The sequence below is a fragment of the Canis lupus genome, chromosome 18, assembly GCF_048164855.1.
Source record: "Canis lupus baileyi chromosome 18, mCanLup2.hap1, whole genome shotgun sequence".
In the NCBI taxonomy this organism is placed as follows: Eukaryota; Metazoa; Chordata; class Mammalia; order Carnivora; family Canidae; genus Canis; species Canis lupus.
This window is the reverse complement of record NC_132855.1, coordinates 49,269,745-49,281,831: the sequence shown is the minus strand read 5'-3', so window position 1 is coordinate 49,281,831 and position 12,087 is coordinate 49,269,745. Positions and strand designations below refer to the sequence as shown.

Genomic DNA, 12,087 nt, shown 5'->3' with positions numbered 1-12,087 from the left:
TGCTTTAGAACTTTTGAAGAGTTTGGACCAACTATGAAGGTGGGGGATGGACCAAGTATGAGTTTAGTGGATGGGGATAAGATCTTTATAAAACCTAGTATTTTGCTACCAAAACAAACAAGCACAAAACAGTAGATAACAAGATAACTTCAAAGATTTAAGAAGAAACTTCCAAGGCACGTGTTCACTTGTCAACATAATTATAGGGCAGTGAGTCTCTCGAGGTTGAATCTAATTAGTACTTTAGTTACTTAATGAATGTTTATAATTTTAAGAAAAAATATTGTTTTTATTCAATTGTGTATCGCTTATTTGCTTTTAATTCTTAACAAGCAATAGCTACAGTTTTAAAAATCCAAGATATAAGTAATATTTATTGGTCACCTAAACTGCTTTACACAAATGTGCAATATTTGTTATATATTAAATGTTAACATGAATACAGCAAGCCTTTCAGCAAAATGTCATTAAGAGACTGTTTACAGAAAAGCAATTTCTTTCAAGCAATCTTTAAAATCAGACAATCAACAAGTAATTATGAAGCCATCTAATGATTTTTAGTTAACAATTAATTATCGTATTTGAACATCTCCGTAACACTCTGGGGTAAGAATTATCATCCTCATTTTCTAAATGAGGAAGTAAGCATTAGCAAAAATTAGATAACTTGCCCACCAACAGAGTTCTAGCTAATTCTGAAGATCTTGCTCTTTACAACGTCCTCTACTGGACAAGTCACTATTATTATAGACATGAAAAGGTGTGCAGTTAGGGGTATGTAGGTGGCTCAATGGTTGAGCATCTGCCTTTGGCTCAGGTCGTGATCCCAGGGTCCTGGGATAAAGTCCCACATCAGGCTCCCTGCAAGGAGTCTGCTTCTCCCTTTGCCTATGTCTCTGCCTCTCTCTCTCTCTGTGTTTTTCATGAATAAATAAATAAAATCTTCAAAAAAAAAAAAAAAAAAGGTGTGCAGTTAGGCCCCATTTGCAGTGCTCTTACTCCTAAACCACTTGTCTGCTTTGGGTTTAGACAACTTTACCCTTTCTATTAATTTTTTTGCACAACTATTGTTTTTTGTTCATTCACTCTGAATGATACATTGTATGAAGGTAGCAAATTATGTTTTATGTTTTGACTTCATTTACTCAGTTTTGAACAGGTAAGTGGAAATGCTGTGTTCATAGTTACTAACTTTCCACATTATGGGACCTGAGAAGTTAGAATAAGAAATCCTTTAAACTAAAAGACTAATACTTAATCTAAATTAGAAGTATATTTGAACTATTTATGGGGGTCTTTTATTTCCTGGTTAATGTATATTACCTTCTAACTTTGCCAACAGTGATAAAATACAGCCTTGTCATATAACTTTCTCAGAAAAGTACAATGTAGAGAGGGTGAAGTCTGTGCCCATCAGCACTGAGCCTACATCTTTGTCATATAAAGCACACTAGATAACAGAGGACAAACGGCACTGGCTTGAGTCTAGCTTCAGTCCCAAATCTAAGAAGAGAGTTGAATAGTCACTAACATTTTAATTTTCTTCCTTTCCTTCCCTCCCTTTCCCTTCTTCCCTTCTCTCTCTAGACACTGTACACATATTAACACATTTATTCCCAATAATAACCCTCAGAGGTAGGCACAAGTTTTGTCTGTTTTATACATGCTACTCAACTTTATTTTTTACTTCAGACAGGCAAGTTTCAGTTGAATCCCTTAGATTCAGATTTCAGAACCAATATTCTACATTGCCAAAGTCCTGGAGGGCCTTACGTCAGCAGTTCAGATGAGGAAAATAAACCAGTTCCTGTGTGGCCCAGGTGCCTTCTTCAGTTCATGAGATTTGTTTCATTAAAAAAGGGTGACATGCGAAAAGTTTCTGACTATCTTCAAAGATTTAGACTCAAATTTTAAATTTTCAGGGAGAGAACTCCAGAAACAGCCCAAAGAGTCATGGCTGGAGGTTCAGTCTTGCAGCACTGGTGTCTGTAGTCAAATATAAGATAGTGTACGAAGTGACAGAATTGTTCCACACCTCAGCCCAGCCCCTTTCCATATTCCTACCTGTGGCAAAAAGGAGGGTCTCCATTATTTTTGTCATAATCTGCCTAAATTTGCTGGCACCTCTAATGCCTCTCTCTTCATCTAGAAATAATGTCATATATTCCCCTTAACTCTTCTATGCCTGCACTCATGGGCTGCCCTCCATAGGCTCTGGCTGTACCCCACAGCTTTTCATCGCTTGCTTTGTTCTGATGCCTGAAGGATATTCTCCTGTGCCCTGGTTTTCACCTCTCTGCTTAGAACACCTCTCTGCTACAGTGTGAACACTGTAGTACTCTGCCTGCTTTGGTTTTAATTCTGGTTTCTCCTTTGTACTTTATCTTAAAACATCTCTTGGCTATAAGCTCTGCAACCCAAGTAAAGCTTCTGACACTACTGCCAAGGTCTGCCATCTACTTGCTTGCAATTAATTAAGATTACCTCATGATTCTGATCTTACCTGGCTCACAACCTCAGTTACAACTTCTCTATTGCTCCGATTCCTTAGTCAATTTACTTCTATTTAGATTTTTTTAGTTTAATAAGCTCCCTAGTGTCTTAATTATTTGCCTAAGTGAGAATTTTAGATACTACAGAAGAATATTGAGATGTTCTAGATTCACTGGGGCATCTCCAGCTATACCATAGGTGCTGATTACTTAGTTGAATCAATAAATTAAGTAATACTTAATAAATTAAGTAATTATTTTATTTTTTAAAAGATTTTATTTTTAATCTCCACATCCATTGTGGAGTTTGAACTTTCAACCCTGAGATTAAGAGTCACACACTCCACCAACTGAGCCAGTCAGGCACCCTGATTCAACTATCTTAAATGGAGCATTTATTACAAGTTAAGCACAGGCATGGAGGACACCACTTAGGCCAGTCTCTGCTCTTGTAGAGCTTTAGTGTGAGGAGACAATAAGCAAGTAAACAAGCAAATGATTTCAGAATGATAAATGCTGTTTTAATCCATTTGGATTGCTATAACAAAATAGCACAGACTAAGTCACTTATATACAACAGAAATTTATTTCTTACGGTTGTCAAGGCTAGGAAGTCTAAGGTCGAGGTGCCAGTATAGTTAGGTGTTGGCTCTCTTCCGGGTTGCAGACTTCTCTTTGTATCCTTACATAGTGGAAGAAGGCTAATAAGCTCTGTGTGGGCTTTTTCATAAGGGCAGTAATCCCATCCATGAAGACTCCACCCTCATGCCCTAAGCACCTCCCAAGGACTCCACTTCCTAATACCACTACCTTGGGATTTCAACTTATGAATTTTGAGAGGACACAAATATTGAGACTATAGCAAATGCTATTATAAAACCTGAAAGAAGAATGAGAAAGATAGCAATGGGGGTTGAAAAGGTAAGCCTTGTCCACGTTTAAGTGAAATATGCCATGTTGACTCTTAAAGAGATTATATCAGTTAACACTCTCTCCAAGAATTGAGAAGCCTGATTTCCCCATATCCAAACTAACATTGTATTGTTATACTTTATAAAGACTTTGCCAACCTAGGTGATGTAAAAATGGCATCTCATTGTCATTTTAATCACAATTTCTTTTATTTAAGAAATTGGGCCATTTCATAGTTTCTTTGCTGTGATTTTCTATGTCCTTTTCCCATGTGAGATTTACATCTTTTTTTTTTTTAAGATTATTTATTTATTCATGAGAGACGCAGAGAAGGAGAGGCAAAGACATAGGCCGAGAGAGAAGCAGGCTCCATACAGGGAGCACGATGTGGGACTCGATCACATAACTCCAGGATAACACCCCCGGGGGGAAGGCAGGCGCTCAACCGCTGAGCCACCCAGGCGTCCCGGTTTGCATTGTTTTGAATTGATCTGTTTAAGAGTTCTTTATATAGAACAACTAGCACTTTGTCACATGTTCTAATGTGTTCTCCAATTAGTGTTTTAACTTGCTGTGATATTATATCCACATAAAAGGTAAGCTTCCTTCTTTATGCTTGTCTCTAAATATTTGGAGAACAAAAGAATTTTGGGTGAGGTTCCCTAGCAGCTAACTTAAGATAAAGTTTCATGTGTAGTGATTTATTAAGGAAGTTTTCTCAGGAAAAAAACGCTTAAGGAGAATAAAAGAAGCAGAAGGAGATGTAGCCAAGAAATGATGCAATTTCAATAAGGTCCTGAGGAGGGCAGCATAAGCTTGCTCACTCAAGGGATCCAGGTAAGGGCTGCGGGAAGCAAAACCACAGTGAATGGCACACTAACTCTGGGAACAAGATACACAACAGATTATATAAGGGACCTAGGGGGACCTGTGTGAGCGGTGCCAGTGTCTGTTAATAATATATGGTTCAAGGACCAATGAACAGAAAGAATAGGGAAGTTCAAAAGCAACATTTGATTTCAGTGTGGAAATCTTATTATTTACTTGTGATTAATTATTAAACTAGGCAACAGAAACAATCTACACAGTCAGGACAATTTAGTTCACCCTGACCTAGTCACTAGTGATTACTCATGTACAATTTGTTTTCTCCTCTCCCTTACCTCTTCCTGGATTTTGACAATCAACCTCGATGGTGACAAAGTTTTGGAGAAAGTCAGTTTTGAATAAGTTGAAAGCCAAGTAAATAACTATAGGTTAAACTTTGGAAGTCTATGAAAAGAGGTGATAGATTGAAAAGGGGATGCTTGGTCTTGGCTAAGGAATACAAGATTTAACCTTGTACTATTGCTAATAAAGAACATCTTTGCTGTATTTCTGGAGCAACTGGAAAATAGCCCCTGATATTGACTCTCATCAGCATCTCAGACTATTTTTTCTTGGAGGATATAGGCTCCACAAAGGAAATGTTATTTTTTTTCTTAAAGATTTTATTTATTTCTTTATATGAGAAAATGAGAGAATACAAACAGGAGGAAATGTCATTCTTAATCCTCTTGTGAAGTAAAATTTTATCTTATAAGAATCAAGCTGAGAGCATTTGAAAAACTCTTATGACTCGTTTAATGGTGAAGACTTTTCTAGAACAGAGCATTAACTCTGGGGCTGACTTCTTCCACCTGTCACTTTCAGGCATGTCATGTATGTAGATGAGTGATTCCCTAGGATTAGATGGGGGAATTGGGGAATAATGAAGAGTGACTGCTAAAGGGTTTGTAGTTTTGGGGGGAGTGATAAAAATATTCTAAAATTTAATGGGGTAATGAATGCACAACTCTGTGAATATAGTAAAAACCACTGAAATGAATACTTTGATGAATTATATAATATGTGAATTATATCTCAATTAAGTTGTACAATTTTTTAAAAATCCTCTGTATAAGAAAGCAGCCCAAATTTTTGACACTTAGAATTCTCACAGATTAAAATCAAGAAAATATGAATTCATTATGAAAAATTGCTAAACACACAAACAAATATGGTATTATTATTAAGGTTAGCAAGAATAAGAAACATTAAATATACAATCTCCTAATGTTCAAGAATTATAAATATCAAATATAAAATATTAAATATCTATGTATAAAAGGCTAAAAAGTAGCAATATGGAATAATAAAAATGATTAAGCAAAAGACTATCAAATGATAAGCAGGATAAGCAGAAAAAAAAAACATTTAGACCCTAAACCAAAACTACAAAACTCCAAAATTAGACTTGTAAAATGGGCCAGATTACTTACAAAGGAAGGCAATTAGATAGAAAGCAGTTTTATCAAAAAAAAAAAAAAAAGAAAGAAAGAAAGAAAGCAGTTTTATCACCAAAAACCTAGGAAACTATGATAAGGATCTACAAAATGCTAAGGGAAAATAACCATCAATCTATACATTTATACCCACTGAGACTAACTTTCTAAATTAAGGGTAAAATTAAGAAATTATCAAATTAAAAACATAGAGAGTTCTCCCCCAGTAGACTTTCACTAATGGAACTATAAAAGATGACCCTCAGTAAAAAGGAAAGTGATCCTAGACAGAAATTTGATATATAAAAATGTAAAATGAGGGAATCAAAGGTAAATGTGTAAGTAAAGCTAAAGTGTCTATATATAATAAAAATAGTAATCATGTTTAATTTGGGAAATTAAAATGAAAAGAAGTAAAATACTGGACAGAAATGCAATTTAACAGGAAGGAAGGAAGGAAGGAAGGAAGGAAGGAAGGATGGAAGGAAGGAAGGAAGGAAAGGAGAAAGAAAAGAAGAAAGAAGGGAGAAGTAGAGAGAGGAAAGCATTCCCACATTATGGCTTTCACAATTCTTAAGAACAATCTGTTTGCGGTCAGTACCACTTAGGTTGTGAAGCAGAACTCCAATTAATGTTTTTTAAAAGATTACATTACTTTTTCTTCTCTTATTATTTAGCTTAATGTTTTTCTCACTGGGAATACACATGAGAGTTGATTGGGGACCTTTTTCAGAATATGCATGTAAGTTCAAGACTTTTGACACCACAGTAGCTAGAAGGCCCAAGAATGCTTGTTTTGGGTTGGCTCCCCAAATGATTTTAATATGCGTCTCTGGCTAGCAAGTTATTATTTATTGTTTTAACAAACATTTTTCAGGTACTTCCTGTGTGCCTGGTCTGAGTTTGGTCTAGAGATACAATGGTGAATAAGATGTCCCTACTTTTCAGGAAATTTTAGTGAGTAGCAAAAGGAAAAAATTAAATGAAAAAAGTGTCCACTGTGCAGGATGTAGTAGTTGCATAGATTATTCATTATTTCCCAATCTCCTGTTCCATTTTTTAATGGTCTAGCCAAATGGCTGTCAGGAATAATAAAGACCACATTTGCCAGTCTTCCTTGCAGCTAAATGGAGTTGAGTGATCAAATTCTACCAAAGGATATAAACTAATGCATTATTTCCCCAGACAGTTTCTGGGAATATAAACTAACAGAGATTTATTGTGTTTGCTTTATTTGGACTTTCTTCCATTGTGCTGCCTGGAATTCAGAGGCAATAGCTAGAATGTCATGCACCATCTTGAGATGATCAGGTAGTGAGTTTGACAATATTTAGTCCCTGTGTTCTTTGTGGAAGAGAATCTTGCACTGTCTACCTCCAAAGGGCAAAATAAATTAATATTTTTTAAAGAGAGTAAGGACAGATTTCATATGCCCAGAGGGAAATATAGATTCTAAAAATACAAACAAATTAATTTAAAATCAATAAGTGCTCCTAGGTGAAAGAGTATAGCATCCTTGTACACTTAGATGTATAAACAGTACAATAGACAATATGGTAGAAAAATAATATTTATTGTTTATTTTTTCCTCGACAAAGGAATTGTGTTATTTTGGGTGTAGCAATAAATTTGATTGCAGAAAATTACTTCTCTTAGTATCTTATTAGAACAGAATGCAATAAGCAGTCTCAATGGTGACCTAAGATTTTTATTTTCCAAATACAAAGAATGGAGTATGTACTCTGTTCTAAGTTTCCATAACAAAAGGGATTTGAAGTGAATTTCATTGAAGTGAAAAATTGATGGTTCCTGGATCTGCAGAGAATAACAAAGTGTCAAGTTCATAAACAAATGTTCAGCAATATTAAAAATTTTCCAAGTTCTTAAAATTAGCATTAAAGACAGAGGAAGCAGTAAGTTTATACATTTAGTTCTCTAGTAGAAACACAAAGCACAATATTAAGATTCACTTTGATACATTTATTTTTCCCATTATTGAATTTTATTCTATCATTTTAAATTCTAATAATAGAGCTGCTGCCCAAGATTTAGAATAAGCAAATTTCTAAAAAATATTGAATAGAACCTATATATTACTTTATATTTGAGGTACATGACTTAATAATGGCTTATGTTGGTTAGTTGGTCAATTTTGGCTTTTGTATTTGGATCCTTTCAGAGTCCCATAACCACTAGATCTTAAGAAATTTTAGATTAGTTTAGCTATACCCAGAAAGTGTATCTAAAACATGATGGAAATACATTTCTTTTTTTCTTTTTCTTTTTGGAAATACATTTCTAATGTATAAGGTCATGAGTTGCCTCCAATATGATTAGATAGAAGTGAAAATGAAACCCAAACAAGACAGTTGTATTTTAGAGATCCTTTGACAGCATACAGAGAACTTCCTCATTCCCTTTTAGAGCTGAATCTTATCCCATTGTCTAGATCTGCTATAATTCACTTAACAAGCCCTATGTTGATATACAGGTGGGTTCATTCTCCTTTATTTATTTTTTTGCAATTTATTTGTTGATAAAACTGATTATTTGTCCTATAAAGCTCCTTAAAAGCTGAATTTTGATTATTATATCCCTGTCATCTTGTTCTGCATTTTCCTTTGTTCCTAATGTTTCCTGTGAATTTGAAGATACCTGATCAGATTTCTGCTGATTTCTAGAAGGATTTATCCTTAGCTAGTGTTACATACTTTGGTTAGGTGGTATGTAATGTCTGGCTTCATCTTTTATCATGATGTTAGCAGCCGTGATGATCTGTGCCTTATTCATTAATTCATTAGGAATTGCAAAATAGTTATATTCCAATAGTCTCATACTTTCTTCATTTATTCCCTTGAATATTTCCTTACTCCACTATTTGGTTACCCTGAGGTGTATAGAGTTCATATACGATATGGATAATAAATGGTTGGTTTTTCCCTTGTATTTAACAGTTTTCAAAGTAATAAGTTGGTTCCTTAATATTCTTCAAAGGTGATCAATGAAGGTTTTTCTTTAATATCATTTTGACTTCATGGATTGCACTTCTTTAATGACTCTTGAATTTTCCCACATTTGGCAGCAGAAGACTCTAAGTTGACTAGTGAGTATTTTTGATACAATTCTAGTGATGTTTGATAGCATCCCTGCTTAATGGTATAACAAGATATTTCTGATTATTGCGTACATTTCCTTCTTAGACCTAAAATCGGACATTTACTTAAGAGAACTTGGTTTCTTTTATATGTAAATGATATTTAGAGTATGCAAGCTAAGGGTACATTGCTAGTAGATTAATTTAACCATTTTTCTTACATGGGGTCAAAAAAAGCACTGAATACCTGATACCAGAATCAGTATATTTGTAGATTATATATCTATAGATTAGTATAAAGAAATTTGGTACAAATAAATCTCCTGTATTCTGCTGAGATCTGATGAAAAGATAACTAATTTAAGTTTCTTAAATGCCCCAAAAAGGGGCACCTGGTGGCTCAGTTGGTTAAGCATCTGCCTTTCACTCAGGTCATGATCCTGGGGTCCTGGGTTCTGGGATTGAGCCCTGCATCTGCATTGGGCACCCTGCTCAGTGGGGAGTCTGCTTCTCCCTCTTCTGGCGCTCCCCCCTTTTTGTGCCCTCTCTCTCTCTCTGTCTCTCTCAAATGAATAAATAAAATATCTTAAAAAGAAAAACAAGTTTCCCAAAAAAGGGCTCAAGGCCTGGATACTTCTTTGCAATATTAAGTAGTCATTTCAATACTCTGAATCATACGTAACTTTTTCTTCAAAATAGAGATAATATTGCCTGTCACAGCTTTTATGAAGACCCATATTGAAAGTACTTGATAATAATAGTTAACATTTGTTAGGGGTTTTTTATATGCCAGGTTTTATGCTAAGTATTTTACCTACTTGATTTCATTAAGTCAGGATAAAAGGACAAAAGAAACCATTATTATCTCCCTTTTATAAAATAGAATATTGCAGATTAGAGAGGATAAGTACCTTGCTGTTTCCATAAAGGGAAGTTAGGACAATCTAAAGAAGCTATGGTCATTAAGCAGCTCAGGAAGTAGATATCCTTTCCAGCAGAAGTGAGCCAAATTAAACAGAGAATCTACGACTGGAATATCTGGAGTTTGATTGAACATGATTAGAAATAGTAGGCCAAATTAAATTTTAAAAATGCATTACATTCATGGTCAAAAGCTGAAAGAATATATTTGGATTCTATTACAACCAGTTAGGGTGGAAAGAAAATTCAGCAACTCCAAACTCTTTCCTTTCCAAAAAGGAAAGAAAACTTTTCCTTTTGCCAGGGGGGTGGGGAGGTGGGTGGGGGGAGTGAGAGGAGTATTTTTTTTTTAAGCTTTTTATTTTAATTCCACTATAGTTAAAATACAGTGTTGTATTAGTTTCAGGGGTACAATATAGTGATTCAACAATTAGTGCTCATCATGATAAATGTAGTCTTTAATGCTCATTACCTGCTTCACCCATCCCCCACCACCAGATTGGGTTCTTTTACAAACTGGCTCTTTGACTTTGCCAAGTGATTCATTCTCTTTAGGCCTGAGTTCTTCAACAGAGGAGTTAAACTACAGATTTCAAGAGCTAATGTTCTAGGATTAGAATAGAACACTAATGCTTGAGTATTTGAGTATGGTTTGGCAATATCTTACTATTAATGTGTAGAATTTAAAAAAAAAACAACCCTTATCATAAATAATGTAGCTGCCATTGATTCAAGTTACTGAACCATTGAATGACTCATTCATTCAAAATACTTAGGACACATACTATGTGCTAGGCACTATAGCAAGTAGTATTCTAGCAAATACTGAACATAATGAAGTCCTCATTTTTCTAGTTTACATTCTAGTAAGGGAAGACAGAAATAAACAAATATGTAATATACACCATGTCAGATGATAATAAATACTACAGGCCGAAAGATAAAAAGAGCTAATATTTGATATAAATTGCTTATTTGTATATTTAATATCTGTCTCTTCCAGCTAAAATGTAAATTCTGGGAAGACAAACCTCTGTTTTGTTCAAGCATACATTTCAACAGTGCCTGATAAGAAGTAATGCTTAATAAATTGATGAATGTAAAAACTGATTATTAGGTGAATGAATGAATTAGGAGGGTGATCTGGAAAGTATTCTCTGATGAAGTGACTAAACGGTAAAAGCTTGACATTTAAAAATTAAAATTTATGGGGGGCACCTGGGTGGCTCAGTCCTAAGCTTCCTACTCTTGATTTTGGCTCAGGTAATGGTCTTGAAGTCATGAGATGGAGAACCACATCAGGCTCCCTGGTCAGCAGGGAATGTGCTTGGGATTCACCCTCTCCTTCTCCCTCTGCCCCTTGCCTCCTCTTTCAAATAAATAAATAAATAAATAAATAAACAAACAAACAAACTTATGGAAAATTGTTGATGAAATTTTGCTCCATCCAGTCGATAGATTCTTATGTGGCTTTAAAGATGACATTCAAATGACATTTATGAAGATTATGAAATAGTACGAAGTCTGCTTATAGCATGGTTAAGTGAAAAACACAGGACACAAAATTATGCATGAATTTTTATTATAATCATGTAAAAAAAAAACTCTTTAGAAGGCTAGAAATACACCAAAAGTTACCAATAGACCAATATGTCAAGAGTGATTATTTGTGACTTTCCTTATTTTTCTATTTTCTAAGTTTTCTATGTGATTATATCATCTTTGATATAAAAAATAAAATTTTTAAAAGTTTATGCAATGATACCTCTCATTCATAGTATTATAAAAGTTTTTTGTTTTCACTTGTATTTCACATTTAGAAATTAGACCTTAACCATGTCCAATAGTCTGACAAGCTGGACCCAGAGCTAAAAACAGCACACTTGGATTGAAAGGTTTCCTAGAAAAGAGAAAAGATGCCTTCTATTATAGCATTATATGTATCTAGGGTTTACCTTCTAAGTAAATTTTCTCCAGGGGTAGAACATGCCTCTCAACAACGCATAAGTGGTTTATAAATAGAACATAATGGGGATCCCTGGATGGCTCAACAGTTTAGCACCTGCCTTTGGCCCAGGGTGTGACCCTGGAGTCCCAGAATCAAGTCCCGCGTCGGGATCCCTGCATGGAGCCTGCCTCTCTTTCTCTCTCTCTCTGTGTGTCTCTCATGACTAAATAAATAAAATCTTTAAAAAAAAGAAAACATAACATCAGAAAGAGGAAATTGGGGACGCCTGGCTGGCTTAGTGGTTGAGCATCTGCCTTTGGCTCAGGTTGTAATTCCAGGGTCCTGGGGTCAAGTTCCGCATTGGGCTCCCTGCATGTAGCCTGCTTCTCCCTCTGCCTGGGTCTCTGTCTCTCTCTG

The 12,087-nt window shown here is 35.0% G+C and overlaps 1 long non-coding RNA gene across 1 annotated transcript; it reads left to right on the top strand.

Annotated features, from left to right (window-relative positions):
- Positions 1 to 16: 16 nt before the first annotated feature.
- LOC140609544 (uncharacterized) lies at positions 17 to 11,352 on the top strand. Its single transcript, XR_012011352.1, has 3 exons — positions 17 to 176; positions 10,726 to 10,898; positions 10,986 to 11,352. It is a non-coding gene; the product is annotated as an uncharacterized lncRNA (long non-coding RNA).
- The last annotated feature ends 735 nt before the right edge of the window (positions 11,353 to 12,087 follow it).